We start from the raw sequence: 19,656 nt of genomic DNA on the forward strand, positions 1-19,656 counted from the left end.
GCTCATCCCTTTCATGCCAGCAGCTCACAACTTTGATACCAGCAGCTCACAAAGTAGAATTTTTGCTCACAAGACTCTGCAGCTTAGAGGGAACATTGCTCACAGGGTGTCTGTTGTGGGGAGGGGAAGGGAAAGGAGATTGTAAGCCGCTCTGAGTGAATGGCAGGGTATAAATCCAATCTCCTCCTCTTCCCCTTCCTCCTCCTCCTCCTCTTCGTCCTGTGTGACTTCCATCTCTTCTGCATGTCTTTTGCTGAACTCCACAATTGCTTCATTCCTCGTAACTCTTCGGTACTCAGACTCCCTGACATCCTGGCTTCTCCGTCTCTGCTCTTGGCGTGGGCGTCTTCCTGCCAGGAGATCAAAGCCGCTGCGGTCTTTGTTCCTTCTTTCCTCCCATCCAGATTCACCTTTGACTTCCTTTGCAGGGGCTGTGCTGTTAGAACGCCTGAGTAGACCCCTCTCCTCCTTGAAAGTTAGGTCAAGAAGCGAGCAGTGACTCACGAAAGCTCCTCCCCTAACACAAATTCTGTTAGTCTTGAAGGCGCTTCCAGGTTCTTACTCTTTTCTCCTTGGGAGTTAGAATGTTTTTGAGCATTCCGTGGACTAGACAGCAGCTCAACCCACGGACTGATATATTGATTGGAGGGTGTGTTGCAAAAGTGGAAGGTATCTCTAAGGCAGCATTAATAATCCTAAAAGAAGTGGGGGGAGGGGGAACTGCTGCTGCTGACATTTTATAAGCAGGGGTGTCAAACTCATTTGTTATGAGGGCCAGATCTGACATAAATGAGACCTTGCTGGGCCATGTTGGGCCAGGCCATGTATGTTAGGGTTGCCAATCCCCAGGTGGGGGCAGGGGATCCCCCGGTTTGGAGGCCCCCCCCTTCAGGGTCATCAGAAAGCGGGGGGAGGGGAGGGAAATGTCTGCTGGAAACTCTATTATTCCCTATGGAGATTTATTCCCATAGAAAATAATGGAGAATTGATCCGCGGGTATCTGGGGCTCTGGGGGGGGGGGCTGTTTTTTGGGGTAGAGGCACCAAATTTTCAGTATAGCATCCAGTGCCTCTCCCCAAAGTACCCCCCAAATTTCAAAAAGAGTGGACCAGGGGGTCCAGTTCTATGAGCCCCAAAAGAAGGTGTCCCTATCCTTCATTATTTCCTATGGAAGGAAGGCATTGAAAAGGTCCCTTTAAATGTGATGGCCAGAACTCCCTTGGAGTTCAATTATGCTTTTCACAGCCTTGATCTTGGCTCCACCCCCAAAGTCTCCTGGCTCCACCCCCAAAGTCTCCTGGCTCCACCCCCAAAGTCCCCAGATATTTCTTGAATTGAACTTGGCAACCCTAATGTATGTTCCTATTTAAGATTGGGCAGCAGAGATATAAACTTTATAAAGGACACAGGAAAACACAATTAAATACATTTAAAAAAAAAAACCCTGAAAACATTAGCACTCATTGGTCTTAAAGGTGCTTTCTCTGAATCAATCCCATGGGATCCAGGGAATTGTGCAAAAGGATGCTGTGGCTCTTTCCTTCCTTCCCCAGGGGAGCCTCAGCCAATAGAAGGAAGAGAGGCTTGGCTCAAAAGCTCTGCTGTGCGATTGAGAGACCCTGGGAAAACAAGCTGTGCCTCCCCCTCCCCACTTCCTCCCCAAGGGAGGAGCCTCAGCCAATGGAAAAAAAAACAGAGGTTTTGCTCTATAGCTCCTGTGCTATTGAGCAAGCCTTGCAAAGCAAGCTGTGATGCAGAAGGAAGCAAGAGAGAGGGAGAAGGAAGCAGATGGCAGCCAGTTGCTCAGGGGCCTGATAGGAGCCCTCCAGGGGCCTGATTCAGTCCCCAGACTGCATGCGCAACACCCCTGCTTTATAAGAATAGTGCATGTGTGGGGGCAGGAGAAGGGAAGGGGATTGGCTCAGATGTCAGCTTGAGTGATTGACGGATTGTTTTATCTTCCAACCAGCTGTAATAATTGGAAAGGATTCTATTGGTGCACAATATGGGTGGTTTCTGGAGGCACTGTGTGTGTGTGGGGGGGAAATCTTTTGAAGCTTGTTTTGTTCACAGGAAGAGATTATGCGGCACACCTGGCTTATGGTCTGCTGAAATCGGCGGGTATTTATAATGCAACAGTTTCTTGCAAAGAGCTGCATCGCTAGGGCTAAAAGAAAATCTGATTATTTCGAGCGTTTTACCGGCTTGAACAGATCGATATGTTGGGGGCATCAAGTTGATTTTAAATTCAGACAGTTCTACTTGCAGTGATTAAGGAAGAACACAGGCAGAATGTATGGCCAGAGCTTTTGGGAAACGTATGGTAATGGTCTCTCCTTTCACCCTGTGCCTCTTTTATAGCATTATTTCAGAACAGTTTGCAGTAAGCTGCCATAATTTAAAGTATGTTTGCATCTTTGTGTTTTCTCTGGGAAAATAATACCTTGTTCTCAGAAGGGAATCTTTTTTTTTCTAATCCGCTTATGTTAATGGACTGGATTTTTGTGATGGATTTTTTGCAGGTTGCCATTATTTGCTCTTCTCAAAATTTGTCAGCCCTTCTTGTGAATTTCCATTTTAATGATCCTGAGTTCTCAGGAACCATTCCGAATATCTTAGCTTGCTGGTGTAGAAAAGACAAGGTGCTGCATAGTGAACATTAGAAGAGCGTGCTGGATCAGAGCAGTGGTACGTCTTGTCCTGCATCTTGTCTCACACAGTGGCCAACCAGTTCCTCTGGACAGCCGATAACAGGGCAGAGAGGCTGAGACCTTCTCTTGAAAACAACCTAAGAAGAACTCTTCAGGATCAGAGCAGTGAGGGTTCATCTAGTTTTGCATCTCGTCTCACACAGTGGCCACCAACAGGGCAGAGAGGCCAAGGCCTTCTCCTGAGAAGAACATTCGAAGAGCCCTGCTGGATCAGACCAGTTACGGTCCATCTAGTCCAGCCTCCTGTCTCAGACAGTGGCCAGCCAATAACAGGGCAGAGAGGCCGAGGACGTCCCCTGAAAACAACCTAAGAAGAGCCCTGCTGGATCAGCAGTGAGGGTCCATCTAGTCCAGCATCCTGGCTCACACAGTGACCAACCAGTTCCTCTGGACAGCCGGTAACAGGGCAGAGAGGCTGAGGTCTTCTCCTGAAAACAACCTAAGAAGAGGCCTTCTGGATCAGACCAGTGAAGGCCTGTCTAGTCCAGCATCCTGTCTCTCACAGTGGCTAACCAGTTCCTCTGGACAGCCAACGATAGGGCATAGAGGCCGAGGCCTTCATAAGAACCTAAGAAGAGCCCTGCTGGATCAGAGCAGTGAGGGTCCATCTAGTCCTGCATCTTGACTCACCCAGTGGCCAACCAGTTCCTCTGGAGAGCTACGAACAGGGCAGAGAGGCCGAGGCCTTCTCCTGAGAAGAAAATAAGAAGAGTCCTGCTGGATCAGACCAGTGAGGGTCCATCTACTCCATCCTGTCTCTCACAGTGGCCAGCCAGTTCCTCTGGAGGTCTAACAACAGGGCATGGAGGCTGAGGCTCGTGAAAGCATTTTGAGCAGAGCAACCTGATTTATCTGTGCAGAAAAGCCCTCTTGGATAGTTCAGTGTTCCGTAGTTCGCAGAAGGCAAGGTATACAGGGCCATTCCACAAGGCGGGGTCCACCAGGCAGTTGTATACAGGCAGTTGATTGGGACTTGCAAGAAGGCCCGCTGACTTGAGTGAAGTTGTTGTGGCTGAGCATTAGGGAGAGAGGCGGTCCCGCAAATAATAACAGGGACCCAAGACCATAAAGGTCTTCGTATGAGATTGCAAGTGTCATAAACTGAACCCAGAAACTGATGGGCAACCAGTGGCTTGTCTGTAAAATGGGAGTCCGATGCTGCTCCAGCTTGCTGTTGCTAACAACCGACCAGCAGAATTCTAGGCCACTTAGAGTTTTCGAGTTGACTTCAAGGGGGAGACCAATATACAGTGCATTGCAGTAGTCTAGTCTTGGTGCTCCTGTGGATATCTAAGGTGGACTCCGGTTGTGCTATGTATAGGTGTGAAATCCCAAGTTCCCCCCTTGCCTTTGGAACGGTTGTTCACATACTGAAATATTCAGATTGATTAACGGATTCACACTAGCGATGCCAGCCCTCAGCGCTTCGTTCTCGTGGAGCCTTTCTTACACACCCAGGGAAATGTTAATCGACATTTTGGGGTCAGTTTTCTGCAGGCCAGTTTGGCCAGGGATCCTGGAGGAGTTTTTTTTTGCCATTTCTGGGAATGGAGCGGGGGTCACTGGGTGTGTGTGGGGGGGAGGTACTTGTAGAATTCCTGCATTATGCAAGGGGTTGGACTAGATGACCTTAGAAGTCATTAAATCAGAAGAATTTCCAGCTCGACATTAGGAAGAACTTCCTGACAGTCAGAGCAGTTCCTCAGTGGAACAGGCTTCCTCCTTGGTAGGTGGTGGGCTCTCCTTCCTTGGAGGTTTTTCAACAGAGGCTAGATGGCCATCTGACAGCAGTGAAGATCCTGTGAATTTAGGGGGAGGTGTTTGTGAGTTTAGAGCAGTTCCTCAGTGGAACAGGCTTCCTCCTTGGTAGGTGGTGGGCTCTCCTTCCTTGGAGGTTTTTCAACAGAGGCTAGATGGCCATCTGACAGCAATGAAGATCCTGTGAATTTAGGGGGAGGTGTTTGTGAGTTTAGAGCAGTTCCTCAGTGGAACAGGCTTCCTCCTCGGGAGGTGGTGGGCTCTCCTTCCTTGGAGGTTTTTCAACAGAGGCTAGATGGCCATCTGGCAGCGATAAAGATCCTGTGAATTTAGGGGGAGGTATTTGTGAGTTTCCTGCATTGTGCAGAGGGTTGGACTGGATGACCCTGGAGGTCCCTTCCAACTCTATGATTAGGAAGAACTTCCTGACAATTAGAGCAGTTCCTCAGTGGAACAGGCTTCCTCCTTCGGAGGTGGTGGGCTCTCCTTCCTTAGAGGTTTTTCAACAGAGGCTAGATGGCCCTCTGACAGCAATGAGGATCCTGTGAATTTAGGGGGAGCTATTTGTGAGTTTCCTGCATTCTGCAGGGGGTTGAACTAGAGGACCCTGGAGGCCCCTTCCAATGCTGTGATTCTACAATCTCCCAGAATTACAGCTCACCTCCATCCTGCGGAGCTCAGTTTCCCCTGGAGAAAATGGATGCTTTGAATGGTGGCGTCTATGGCATTCAACCCTACTGAGTTTCCTGTTCTACCCAGGCTCCACCCCCAAACCTCCAGGAGTTTTCTAACCTGGAGCTGGCAACCCTACCTACGCCTCACTGGAAGCCAGGGAGGACTTGGCACCCCTAGTTCAAACTCCTGAGAGATCGGCAGCTCTCTTTGTTGGTTACAGGTTCAAATGCTGTCCCCATCATCACAGGTGCCGGGTTTTGTGGCCTTCGCCTCCCAGCCTCTCCGCCTCAGCTGCTGAAAAGCGAATGGCTGCCGTCTGCAAGCAGGATTTCGAGAGCCATTTATAATGGCAGAGACTTGGCTGCGGCGCTGTACATAAAATGCTCAGCAAATACACGAGAAAATATGAATTGTCTCTGCGACATTTTCCTTGTAATTACTTCTGCCTTTTGAAAAGCCGGCTCCTCCCTCTCCACTTAGAAACGAAGCAATGATTTAACAGCCTGCAATAAAGCCACTAACGGCCTTTGATGGTGAGTTCCCGGTTTTATTATGTTTAGCTGGGAGGAACCGGCGGCTGTTTTCCTATGCAAGTCAAGGTCTCCTCCATACAAAACCTGGGCAAGAATGCGGGTTTCTACAAAATAAAGCAACCACCCCCCCCCTCCCCAAAAAACCCTCCACCACAATATTATTTTTGGTAAATGCTTTGGAACCCTGTCCGGAATAGACCAGGGCTAGCCCGATCTGGTCAAATCTTGGAGCAGTCAGGTTAGAACGGATAAAAGGAAGTCCTTCTTCACCCAAAGGGTGATGAACACATGGAATTCACCGCCCCAGGAGGTGGCGGCGGCTACAAGCATAGCCAGCTTCAAGAGGGGGTTGGATCAACATCTGGAGCAGAGGTCCATCAGTGGCTCTTAGCCACAGCGTATTGTTGGAACTCTGTCTGTGGCAAGTATTGCCTCTGTATTCTTGGTGCTTGGGGGGGGGGCACAGTGGGTGGGCTTCTAGTGTCCTGGCCCCATTGGTGGACCTCCTGATGGCACCTGGTTTTTTGGCCTCTGTGTGACACAGAGTGTTGGACTGGATCCAACATGACTTCTCTTACGTTCTTATGGAAGCTATGGCTAGTATTTGGATGGGAACCGTCCAAGGAATATTAGAGTCGTGGCGCAGAGGCAGGCAATGGCAAACCACCTCTGAATGTCTCTTGCCTTGAAAACCCCACTGGGTCGCCGTAAGTCAGCTATGGCCGGATAGCAAAAAGGAAAAGGGGTGGGGGGAAGGCTTTGGAAGGCTGAGACTAGGAACTGTGAGCCAGTGTGCCACAGAAGCAAGGATTGGACTAGAACACAGGTGGCCAAACTGCCGCTTGGGAGTCGACATGCGGCTCTTTTCACACATATTGTGCGGCTCTCTTCTCACTTTAAATCACTTCTTGAAGCCAAACCAGCAGGCGGCTTGGAGAATGCATTTAAAGTTGCTTTCTTTTTATCTCTCCCTCCCCTTCCCTCCCCTCCCTTCCTTCCTCCCTCCCTCCCCTCCTTCCCTTTCAACCTTCCTTCCTCCCTCCCCTCCTTCCCTTTCAACCTTCCTTCCTTCCCTCCCTCCCTCCCTTCGCTCCTTCCCTTCCATCCTCCCCTCCCCTCCCCTCCCTCCCCTTCCCTCCCCTCCCTCCCTCCCCTCCCTCCCTCCCTCCCCTCCCCTTCCCTCCCCTCCCTTCCTTCCTTCCTTCCTTCCTTCCTTCCTTCCTTCCTTCCTTCCTCCCTCCCCTCCTTCCCTTTCAACCTTCCTTCCTTCCCTCCCTCCCTCCCTCCCTTCGCTCTTTCCCTTCCATCCTCCCTCCCTTCCTCCCCTTCCCTCCCCTTCCCTCCCCTCCCTCCCTCCCTTCCCTCCCCTCCCTCCCTCCCTCCCTCCCTCCCTCCCTTCCTTCCTTCCTTCCTTCCTTCCTTCCTTCCTTCCTTCCTTCCTTCCTTCCTTCCTTCCTTCCTTCCTTCCTTCCTTCCTTCCTTCCTTCCTTCCTTCCTTCCTTCCTTCCTCCCTCCCTCCCTCCCTCCCTCCCTCCCTCCCTCTGTCTTGTGGCTCTCAAGCATCTGATGTTTATTCGGTGTGGCTCTCACGTTAAGCAAGTTTGGCCATCCCTGGACTAGACCGTAGGAGACCTGGGTTCATATCCCTACTCTGCCAAAGGAGTTTTGACTCTGGAAAGCTTATGCCGCAGAAACGTTTTCGAATCTAACTATAATGTAGTGGGTTCAATGCATGAAGGAGACCCGGTTGCAATGATCATAGCTCTCTTTACTCAGTACAGCAATAGTAACGGCTGAGCTCAAGACTGAAGAACTGGGCCAATGGGCATAAGAACATAAGAGAAGCCAATGGCCCATCCAGTCCAACACTTTGTGTCACACAGTGGCAATACACACACACACACACACAGTGGCTAATAGCCACTGATGGACCTCTGCTCCATATTTGTATCCAATCCCCTCTTGAAGCTGGCTATGCTTGTAGCCGCCACCGCCTCCTGTGGCAGTGAATTCCACATGTTAATCACCCTTTGGGTGAAGAAGGACTTCCTTTTATCTGTTTTAACCTGACTGCTCAGCAATTTCATCAAATGCCCATGAGTTCCTGTATTGTGAGAAAGGGAGAAAAGTCCTTCTTTCTCTACTTTCTCCATCCCGTGCATAATCTTGTAAACCTCTATCACGTCACCCCTCAGTCAAGAGCCCCAAGCGTTTTAACCTTTCTTCATAGGGAAAGTGTTCCAAACTATATAACAATATACAAGGTTTCAGCGCTGGGACACCATTGGGTCATTTGAAGCAGCCGGGGGCCTCTGATTGGGCCAGGGCGGCAGGGATTTGGCTCCTCCTTCCCCTTGTTCCTGAGTCCCCAGGCTCAGTCCACACAGCTCCAATGAGCCAGGCAGGAACGCTGGTAGAAATGTATAGTATGAGTCCACGTACAGAGCACTAACTCCGCCACTGCAGGCCGACATGGGTACCCTCTGAACCCAGGAAAGCTTACTGGGTGACAGCCTACTTCTTGAGGGTTGCCAGTTCTGGGTTAAGAAATGCCTGGATGATTTTGTGGGTGGAGCCTGGGAAGGGGTGGGGTTTGGGGAGAGGAACGACCTCAGTAGGGCAGAGTGCCAGAGAGTCCGCCTTCCAAAGCCGCCATTTTGTCCCTCTGTGTGTGTGTGCTTGGGAAGTCATGGTGACCTCTGGAGACTGTCCCCTGCTGGAGGCCTGGGGGTTATTCAGGCAGCAGCGAGGCCTGGGCTTTGCTTCATAACCAAGAAGAAAAAACTTGAGACGGAATCGGCTAAAAGTCTCATGTGCAAGGAGGCGATTTTTCACGCACAGATGAAGGAGATTGTGAGCCGCTCTGAGACTCTTCGGAGTGGAGGGCGGGGTATAAATCCAAATATCATCATCTTCTTCTTATAAAGAAAAAAAATAAGTTGACGTTTGGGTGCTTCTAGCATGGGTGGGTGGGCAGCTCCACTGCCCATCTGAGAAATCTATCTCCAATCCAGTCACACCTTTATTGGCATAACAAAAAGAGACTTGTCAATCAAACAACGATCGGATGTGTCTGTTCAAAGCATAAAAGGCTAAACTAAGATTAAGACCGCAATAAAACCTGCTTAGAATAATTTTTAACAATTTCAGCCAAGAATTTGGCAACAGCTATTGTGATATCGATTATGTCGTCGTTTAATAGGATAACTGTACTGCCGGGGATCGAACTCGGGTCTTGAGCAGAGCTTAGGACTGCAGTACTGCAGCTTTACCACTCTGCGCCACGGGGCTCTTGCGTCCTCCACTGAGGGGTTGCCAGAAGCTGACATGACTTGCAGACATGCTCACGCGTGCACACAGATATGTTAAAAATACTAAGAGAAGAAGAAGAAAAGAGAACCCGACAAGGTCACCGGTAAATTGGTTATGACTTGACCACACGTTCCACCCTCCTTGATATAACAACTCCAGCTTCATAGAGTGTTACATGTTACAGTTTGGTGTAATAGTAAGAGATGTGTGTCCCTCGACTGTGTTCGGGCTAGTTGCACAACAGCGCCAAAAGCTTCAGACACGCACTCCCGCTTTGCGGATCACAGCAGCAGCTTAACGGAGTCTGGGAGTCCGTCCACCTTCTGGCTCATTGGTATGCTTTTCATGTTCCTCCCTTCCAATTTCCCCAAGCAACGTTTTATTATCGGGACTAACGACAAGGTCACCTCCCTCGCAGAGCCAGCAGAAAGAAAAAAAAAAGGAAAAAAGAAAATCCCCGGAGTTTCTTCGGAGATCAAACGAGTGCAAAACACCTCGAAATTAATTTCCTGTTAAGTAGACTGTGGGGAGCTTTATCTCTTTCATCGGCTCTGAAGCTTTTGGGAGAGAATTTGCTGTCTGGAAGGACCAAATGTGCCTTTGCCTGCGTGAGACTGTGGGTGACAGATTCCCCCCCCCTCCTTTTAATTTCCCCCATGGAGAATTTGGCATAACTGAAGCTTTAAAAGCTGTGGGGGGGGGGATCCAGAGGACGGCTGTCTGAAGAAATACCGTAGTCTCCCTCTTGCACTTTTTCACTTACTTGGGAGGGAGACCACCAAGGAAGGCTCTGTAGAGGAAGGCCATGGCCAACCACCTCTGTTTCTCACTTGCCTTGGAAGCCTCTTGTTGGGGTCACCATAAGTTGGAAGCGAAGTAGGGTCGGTGCATGTTTGGTGTAGTGGAGAGCCAGTTTGGTGTAGTGGTTAAGTGTGCGGTCTCTTATCTGGGATAAACAGGTTTGATTCCCCACTCCTCCACTTGCAGCTGCTGGAATGGCCTTGGGTTGCTCGTAGCTCTCGCAGGAGTTGTCCTTGAAAGGGCAGCTGCTGGAATAGCCCTCTCAGCCCCACCCACCTCACAGGGTGTCTGTTGTGGGGGAGGAAGATAAAGGAGATTGTAAGCCGCTCTTGAGATTCGGAGTGGAGAGAGGGATATAAATCCAGTATCTTCTTCTTTTAAAAGAAAGTTTGAGTCCAGTGGCACCTTTAAGAGCAACGAAGTTTTACTCTAGGTGTAAATTTTACTTTTGTGTGTATGCACACTTCTTCAAATACATTGAAACAGACTTCCTCAAGCCTCACATATGGGGGGGGGGGGTTAGTTGCCAGGAAGGGCTGGTTAGAGTCAAGATGCATAAGTAGCTGGCTGATAAATATAGCTGAGATTGGATTAAAACAGTCGGTAAAACCTGTGAATAGCTGCAAATCAGCATGCAACTAAAAGAGCTCACAAATTGATGTGAGAACTAAGTTTGAGTCCATTGGCACCTTTAAGAGAAACAAAGTTTAATTCTGGGTATAAGCAAGAACTGAGTGACTTAGCATGTGTAATGAGATATGAACCCGATATCTCTATTAAGCCCTGGGGGGTGCAGTGTCCTAAGTGTTGTAATAATGTGTAATTCAGCTGTCTCCCATTCCAATCTGTTTTTGAAATTCCTTTGCAATAAAACAGCTACGTTGAGGTCTCCCACTTAGTGTCCTGGGAGGCTGAAATGTTCTCCTACAGGTTTCTCAGTTTTGTGATTCTTGATGTCAGATTCGTGCCCATTTATCCTTTGGTGTAGGGCGGGGATGGCCAAACTGTGGCTTGGGAGCCACATGTGGCTCTCATACGTCTTGTGTGACTCTCAAAGCCCCCACCGTCCCATCAACCAGCTTGGAGAAGGCCTTTCTCTCTTTAAATCATTTCTCTAAGCCAGGGGTGGGGAAGAGTGGCTCTCCAGATGTTTTTTTTTTGCCTACAACTCCCATCAGCCCCAGCCATTGGCCATGCTGGCTGGGGCTGATGGGAGATGTAGGCAAAAAAACATCTGGAGAGCTGCTGTTCTCCACCCTTGCTCTAAGCCACGGCAGCCGGAAGCTTGGAGAAGGCATTTAAAGTTAAAGTTGCTTTCTTTCCACCTGTCTCTCCCTCACCGTCTATTTGCCCACCTGCTTGCCTTCCTCTCAAACGTCCATGTCTTGCGGCTCTCAAACATCTGATATTTATTCTATGTGGCTCTTAAGTTCAGCAAGTCTGGCTACCCCGGTGTAGGGTTTGACCTATGTAGATAACTTAGCATTTGTTGGCATTGTATGTCAATATAAATTCAGAGCTCGGGGGTGACGGTGGTGACAATACCTTCGGAGGTCTGCTTGGGATTTTGAGGGATCTCGACTCCTAGCTCCAAGAATGCATCTCCTCTAGTAATGCCCTCCCTCAACAGAATCTAACAGAATAAACACCCAGAACTTCACAGCTGGCTCCACGGCAAAGAAGCTATTATCTCCGCCAGCTGGGCCCCGGTATGCCCCAGGTTTTTACTGCATGGTTTTGTGCAAATTGCCTGTGCGTTGGATGCGATTAAATAAATATGCAGATGAGCACAAACCTCACGGAGAGTGATGATGCTGCTGTTTTGTCTGCCTTTCGTGCTCCCCCATTCCCCCCCTCCTTGGTTTAAAGTGCTCCAGTGCAATCGTTAAATAATTGTGCCCTTAAAAAAAAAAATCTCTTTTCCGAGAGTCCTGGTTTTTGTTTGTCTCTCTTCCTGTAAAGTAAAGCGCCCCATGGCGCAGAGGGTTAAAGCTGCAGTACTGCAGTCCTAAACTCTGCTCACAACCTGAGTTCGATCCCCGGTGGAAGCTGAGTTTTCAGGTAGCCGGCTCAAGGTTGACTCAGCTTTCCATCCTTCCAAGGTTGGTAAAATGAGGACCCAGCTTGCTGGGGGAAAGTGTAGATGACTGGGGAAGGCAATGACGAAACCACCCAGTAAAAAGTCTGCCGTGAAAACGTTGTGAAAGCAACGTCACCCCAGAGTCGGAAACGACTGGTGCTTGCACAGGGGACCTTTCCTTCCCTTCCTGTAAGCGCTTGGTTGACAGAATGAATTGTAAGATATTGAGGGAGGTAAAGTAAGAAGGAAGTCGCTTCCAAGGGTCATGTTGTAGAAAAAGAGGTGCTGGAGCTCATTAGCACTGCTTAGAACATAAGAACATAAGCGAAGCCATGTTAGATCAGGCCAATGGCCCATCCAGTCCAACACTCTGTGTCACACAGTGGCAAAAAAATTATATATACACACACAAACACACACACTGTGGCTAATAGCCACTGATGGACCTCTGCTCCATATTTTTATCTAAACCCCTCTTGAAGGTGGCTATGCTTGTGGCCGCCACCACCTCCTGTGGCAGTGAATTCCACGTGTTAATCACCCTTTGAAGAAGGACTTCCTTTTATCCATTTTAATCTGTCTGCTCAGCAATTTCATCGAATGCCCACGAGTTCTTGTATTGTGAGAAAGGGAGAAAAGTACTTCTTTCTCTACTTTCTCCATCCCATGCATTATCTTGTAAACCTCTATCATGTCACCCCGCAGTCGACGTTTCTCCAAGCTAAAGAGTCCCAAGCGTTTCAACCTTTCTTCATAGGGAAAGTGTTCCAGCCCTTTAATCATTCTAGTTGCCCTTTTCTGGACTTTCTCCAATGCTATAATGTCCTTTTTGAGGTGCGGCGACCAGAACTGCACACAGTACTCCAAATGAGACCGCACCATCGATTTATACAGGGGCATTATGATACTGGCTGATTTGTTTTCAATTCCCTTCCTAATAATTCCCAGCATGGTGTTGGCCTTTTTTATTGCAAACGCACACTGTCTTGACATTTTCAGTGAGTTATCTACCACGACCCCAAGATCTCTCTCTCGGTCAGTCTCTGCCAGTTCACACCTCAAAAACTTGTATTTGTAGCTGGGATTCTTGGCCCCAATGTGCATTACTTTGCACTTGGCCACATTGAACCGCATCTGCCACGTTGACGCCCACTCACCCAGCCTCAACAGATCCCTTTGGAGTTCCTCACAATCCTTTCTGGTTCTCACCACCCTGAACAATTTAGTGTCATCCGCAAACTTGGCCACTTCACTGCTCACTCCCAACTCTAAATCATTTATGAACAAGTTAAAGAGCATGGGACCCAGTACCGAGCCCTGTGGCACCCCACTGCTTACTGTCCTCCACTGCAAAGACTGCCCATTTATACTCATTCTCTGCTTCCTATTATTCAGCCAGTTTTTGATCCACAAGAGGACCTGTCCTTTTACTCCATGACTCCCAAGCTTTCTAAGGAGCCTTTGATGAGGAACTTTATCAAAAGCTTTCTGGAAGTCAAGGTAAACAACATCTGTCGGGTCTCCTTTGTCCACATGTTTGTTCACCCCCTCAAAGAACTGTAACAGGTTAGTGAGGCAAGATCTTCCCTTACAGAACCCATGCTGAGTCTTCCTCAATAATCCGTGTTCATCAATGTGCCTACTCATTCTGTCCTTGATAATGGTTTCTACTAACTTTCCCGGTATTGAAGTCAGACTGACTGGCCTGTAATTTCCCGGATCTCCTCTGGAACCCTTTTTGAAGATGGGGGTGACATTTGCTACCTTCCAGTCCTCAGGAACGGAGGCAGATTTCAATGAAAGATTACAGATTTTTGTTAGAAGATCCACAAGTTCAACTTTGAGTTCTTTCAGAACTCTCGGATGTATGCCATCCGGACCCGGTGACTTGTTAGTTTTTAATTTGTCTATCAGTTGTAGGACCTCCTCTTTTGTCACCTCAATCTGACTCAGGTCTTTCAACACCCCTTCCAAAATTGGTGGTTCTGGGGTGGGCAAAAAGTTCTCATCTTCCACAGTGAAGACGGAGGCAAAACATTCATTCAGCTTCTCAGCCATTTCCCTATCCTCCTTCAGTAATCCTTTTACCCCATGGTCATCCAAGTGCCCCACTGCCTCCCTGGCTGGTTTCCTGCTTCTAAAATGTTATGCTCATTTGCATAACTCATTTGCATACGTCACACACCCCTGACATCGCCAAAAGTGTACTACGTTATATCAGCTCAACATCTACCTTAATATGCTTCTTGAATTATAACTGTCATCATAAAACCTTACTCTCATCGTACTTTTGAAATGATTTTCTCCTACATGGTCACAGTGGCATGACGATTTCTATCTGTCTGCTTGATACGTTTTGGTTATTTTATCATTTTTTGTGTGGGGGGGGGGGAAATAGAAAGTTTGTCAGATCTTAGAGTTCAGCAGAATTCGCACTGGGGGGGGGGGTTTGAACAATGGAGCCAAGAAGCTTGAGGGGTGTAATTTAGAGCTTCGGAGCTCCTGTCCCAAATGAGGCCTAGTGGCTTCGCTCTGCTCTCCACATACGATGTATCGTCAAATCGAGGCAACATGGCTCGGGACTGATGTAAGAACCTGCATCTTTTCAAAGAGATGAGAAGAACCACCTCTGTTCTGAAAAGGTTATGATGGCAGCAGCTCTCCGGGGTCACAACTTTAGCTTCCTCTTGGAACCTGGAACTTGTCAACCCCAACTGTTTACAGAGGAGGGGATTATTCTTAATCTAACGTAGATCGGTATCTAATTGATTGCCTTGTGCCAATGGGTGGATTAGAACCTGGGTCTCCTAGACCAGGGGTGTCAAACATGGAGCCCGGGGGCTGGATCAGACCCCCACAGGGCTTCTATCAGGCCCGCCAGCGAGTCTGAACAGCATACTCAAGATTGCTACAGCACAGACATTGTCTCCAAATGCAATAATTCAGTTATCGGAGACTCTTAAATGGGCAAAATATTGGAAGGGTGCTCATTTTTAAAGCATGTTTTATTTAAAGTTTTTTTTTTAAAGTCTTTCATTGTGTTTGTGTCCTTAATGGTTTATATCTTCACTACTTGGCATTACATTTTACGATGCACATGGCTTGACCCGACAAGGTCTCATTTATGTCAGATCCGATCCTCATAACAAATGTCTTCAACACCCTTATCCTAACACCCTCTTTTGATGCTCACATTACCACACTGCGCTGAATTGTCTCTATATTCATGCATTCCTCCAAGTGCTTAGGTTTGGCCTTGAGGGGGAAAAGTCTTGTGTCTGTATCGAAAGTGGAGCAAAAAAGAATTGCCTTGCAAACTGCCCATTGATTTCCTTTTTGTATTTTGGAATTACACTCTAGGTGTTTCTCATCAATAGGTTGTGCTCACTGTTTTTTTTTTTTTTTTTTTTTTAAAGCTGTGTAATCAGTGTTTTCCAGAGGAACAAAAGATAAATAGATTTCTCCACTACCATCCAACACATGCTGTTTCTTGTTTAGTAGCGTTTTCATTAGTGCAAAATCATTCCGGATTCCATTTGTCCACTGTTTCAGGTATTGGAGCTCTCCTTCCTGTGGTTTGGCACAATGAATGCTGGCAGTCGTGAGATTGTCTTCCTGCCTGGCTTCACAGGGACTGCGGCTCAGGGAAGAGCCTCTGCTTGGCATGCAGAAGGTCCCAAGTTCAGTCCCCGGCATCTCCAGTTTAAAAGCACCAGGCAGGAGGTGACGGGAAAGACCTTGATCTGGGACCCTGGCTCAGTGGTAGAGCATCTGCTTGGCATGCAGAAAGTCCCAAGTTCAATCCCTGGCATCTCCAGTTAAAAGGACTAGGAAGGAGGTGATGGGAAAGACCACCTCTGCCTGAGACCCTGGAGAGCGGCTGCCAGTCTGAGTAGACAATTCTGGCCTTGAAGTGTGTATCAAGGGATTCTGGGCCCTAGGTTGTGGTTATGATTTGGCTATGATTCGGTTTATATTGATGTTTTCCACTGTGAGGAGCAAATGTTATTCTCTTCCCCCTATGCTGGGCTTTCTGGAAAGTATCTGCTGTGTGTTTGCCTCGAAAGAGGGGGCCAAGGTATGTCATGTCACTGAACGTTGAGATGTGGCAGTTGTGGAAAACACTGGCAAGAAACAGAGACCATTTCTGTTGCTTTTCTGGTGCATTCAAGGCTATTTCCCTGTGAACGTCTTTCTGGCATTTGCGGGGAGCACGGAATGGAAACCAAATCCTGGCTATATGGAACCAGTCCCAAGAACTGGCTCAAAGAACTTTACTTGAGGCTTCTCTTAAATAGAAGAACATAAGAAGAGCCTTGCTGGGTCGGATCAGCAGTCCATCCAGTCCAGCATCCTCACAAAGCAACAAACCAGTTCCTCTGGAAAGCCGACAACAGGGTATACAGGCCAAGTGTCTGGTCTGCCACTCTCTTCGATAATAACAACTCTCATTTCATCAGGATTGGCGTTTATTGTAAGACAGGAGAGCGCCACTGGCGAAGCCGGTGACGAAATTAAGGTGGGGTGCAGGTGAGTAATAATAATAATATTTTATTTATATCCCGCCCTCCCCGCCTGGGCAGGCTCAGGGCGGCTAGCAACATATTCATACGATAGTTATACAAAAACTTTAAAATCAGCATTATCTGAAAAACCGTTCTAATTCACATTTAACATAATTAACATAGTTTAACAATAACAGTGGTATTTTTGGCGCTGTTCTGTCAGTTAAAGTCACTTAGGTGAATCCATCGGTTCAGCAGTCCTTAATCAGCAGTCCGCAACGGCCAACCTAAAAAGGATGGTCTTGCAGTCCCTGCGGAATTGGTCAAGACTCCGCAGGGCCCGCACCTCTCCTGGGAGCTGGTTCCACAGGCATGGAGCTGCAACGGAGAAGGCCCGTGCGCGGGTGTTCTGCAGTTTGGCCTCCTTTGGCCCAGGGATAGTCAGCTTGTTCTTCCCCGCTGACCTCAGTGCTCTCTGGGGCTCGTATGGGGAGAGACGGTCCCTCAGGTAGGCAGGTCCTCAACCATATAGGGCTTTAAAGGTGATAGCCAGCACTTTGTAGCGAACCTGGGATGTAACTGGCAGCCAGTGCAGTTCGCGTAGCCCTGGCTGTATGTGCTCCCGCTTCGGGAGTCCCAGTAACAGCCTAGCCGCCGCGTTCTGCACCAGCTGCAGCTTCCAGGTTCGACACAGAGGCAGCCCCATGTCGAGGGCATTACAGTAATCCAATCTTGAGGTGACCGTCGCATGAATCACTGTTGCTAGGTCCCAAGTGAATGTGAATATATATATATATGTAGGGAAGCAGTTAGCCGTTGCATGCGCGCCTAACTTTCTGGCACGAGATAAGTTCAAATCAGTCAATTGTTACAAAGCAGACAGTCTCACCCTACGAAAATTCGTTAGCAAAACGCTCTTAACAGATAGTCATGTCCTTGGGAAGCAGACGATGGAATAAAGCATTAACATGACAAGGGAACTTAATACTGGGGCCTTCCCCTGATGTTGCCTTCTGGCTCCAGGATTCAGAGGTTTACTACCTCTGAATGTGGAGGTTCCCCTCAGCCACCGTGGCTGGAAGCCATTGATAGACCTCTCCTCCATGACTCTATCTAATCCCTTTTTAAAGCTTTTTATTCCTGTGGCCGTCACGATAGCCCCTGGGAGAGAATTCTATATTTCAGGGGTAGCTCCAGATGTTTTTTTTGCCTACAACTCCCATCAGCCCCAGCCAGCATGACCAATGCCTGGGGCTGATGGGAGTTGTAGGCAAAAAGCATCTGGAGAGCTGCCGTTGGCCACCCCTGCTATATTTGAATCATTTTCTGTGTAAAGTTGTACTTCCTTTTGTCCTACTGCCCATCAGTTTCCTTGGATGCCCTCAAGTCTTCACAGGATGCCGGGTCTTACTGTTTCAGCTTTGTGCCTTGGTTTTGGATCCCTTTTAATGATTTGATTTGATTTGTTTCCCGCCCTCCCCGACACACAGCATAAAAACACTAAAAACGGTTAAAAGCAATACATTATAAATCATGCATTCTATAAATTATTCATTTTATAGTTAAGCAATCAAAATTCGTTTGGTGCCAGGTCTTGATGTTATACATAGTTCAGCTTTTCGGTTTTTCAATGGCGACGGCATTCCTTCTATGATGTAGACGCCATGTTAATTAAAAGCCAGCTGGAAGAGAGTGGTTCTGCAGACCTTGAAGAACGGGGCAAGGTGTCAGAACTGGAAGAACTTCAAGCGAGGCCCAAGACTTTGTTGCAAAAGTATAGGCGTTTATTGAGAACTATAGTGCTGAAGGTACAGGATAACACTGATAACGAAGCTAGCATTGGTTACATTTTATGTGGTCATAGCAGCAACAATAAAACAATCTTTCACACGGTCAGAGACAACTGTCTGTTTCTCAGGGTCTGTTATCAGCTAGGGAGGATGGAGCCCTGCTGAGCTGTCCTGAGCGGCTGGCTTCAAAGGCCACCTGCAGATGTCGACCAGAGGCTATCTGCCATCCTCCAGTGATCACAGGCTGCTTGGAATGCAGACTATTTTGGTTAGTGGCCTGGCATAAAGCACGCTGGGTTAGTATCTGGTTTCAACATGGAGTTAGTTAGGCTAACAGCATACAAGAAAGTTACAAGTTCTGACACAAGGTTCCGCAAGGCCCGCACTTCCTCTGGCAGTTGATTCCACCAGTGGGGGGCTGCAACCGAGAAGGCCCTTTCTCTGGTGACTTTCAGTTTGGCCTCCTTTGGCCCAGGGATCACCAATAGATTTTGTGAAGCAGATTGAAGTACCCTCTAGGGAATATATGGGGAGAGACGGTCCCTAAGGTAGGCACTTTTAGAGGTACACTTTTCAAGTGTATCTTCATGTCCTCGGCTTGCCCTTGAGCCTCTGGCAGAGAATTCTATATTTGAATCATTCGCTGTGTAAAGTTGTACTTTCTTTTGTCCGTCCCGAACCTACTGCCATCGGTTTCCTTGGATGCCCTCGAATCTTCACGGGATGCCAGGTCTTACTGTTTCAGCTTTGTGCCGTGGTTTTGGATCCCTTTTAGAGTGTATCTTCATCTCCTCGGCTTGCCCTTGAGGAAATGGCTGAAACCTTCCATTGATCAACAAAGCCAATAATTGTAATGCATTGTCGGTTGTAACTTATTGCAAGGAAAGCAATTTGGCTTAATTAACATCTACATAGGTACGTTGAGTCTCTTTTGCAGAAGCCTGTGCTCTGTGCATCCTGAATAGAGTCGGAGTCCACAGAACACACACATTTTCCCCCCAGAGATGTTTGTCCGCTTTGGGTGCTGTCAGACTTAAGTTTGGCTTTCACTGCATTCAGATAACATCCTCCTTAAAGAGGAGGGATGGTGGCTCAGTGGTAGAGCATCTGCTTGGGAAGCAGAAGGTTCCAGGTTCAATCCCTGGCATCTCCAACTAAAAAAGGTCCAGGCAAAAAGGCGTGAAAAACCTCAGCTTGAGACCCTGGAGAGCCGCTGCCAGTCTGACTAGACGATACTGACTTTGGTGAGGGACGGTGGCTCAGGGGTAGAGCATCTGCTTGGTAGAAGGTCCCAGGTTCAATCCCCGGCATCTCCAACTCAAAAGGGTCCAGGCAAGTAGGTGTGAAAAACCTCAGCTTGAGACCCTGGAGAGCCGCTGCCAGTCTTGAGTAGACAAGACTGACTTTGATGGACCGAGGGTCTGATTCAGTAGAAGGCAGCTTTATAAGTGTTAGGGAGGGATGGTGGCTCAGGGGTAGAGCCTCTGCTTG

At 48.2% G+C, this 19,656-nt stretch overlaps 1 protein-coding gene across 1 annotated transcript in view; it reads left to right on the forward strand.

Annotated features, from left to right (window-relative positions):
• The window catches only part of APBA2 (amyloid beta precursor protein binding family A member 2), a 166,520-nt gene that overhangs the window by 65,941 nt on the left and 80,923 nt on the right, over positions 1-19,656 (forward strand).

Source organism: Heteronotia binoei, chromosome 19, assembly GCF_032191835.1.
Source record: "Heteronotia binoei isolate CCM8104 ecotype False Entrance Well chromosome 19, APGP_CSIRO_Hbin_v1, whole genome shotgun sequence".
Classification (NCBI taxonomy): domain Eukaryota; kingdom Metazoa; phylum Chordata; class Lepidosauria; order Squamata; family Gekkonidae; genus Heteronotia; species Heteronotia binoei.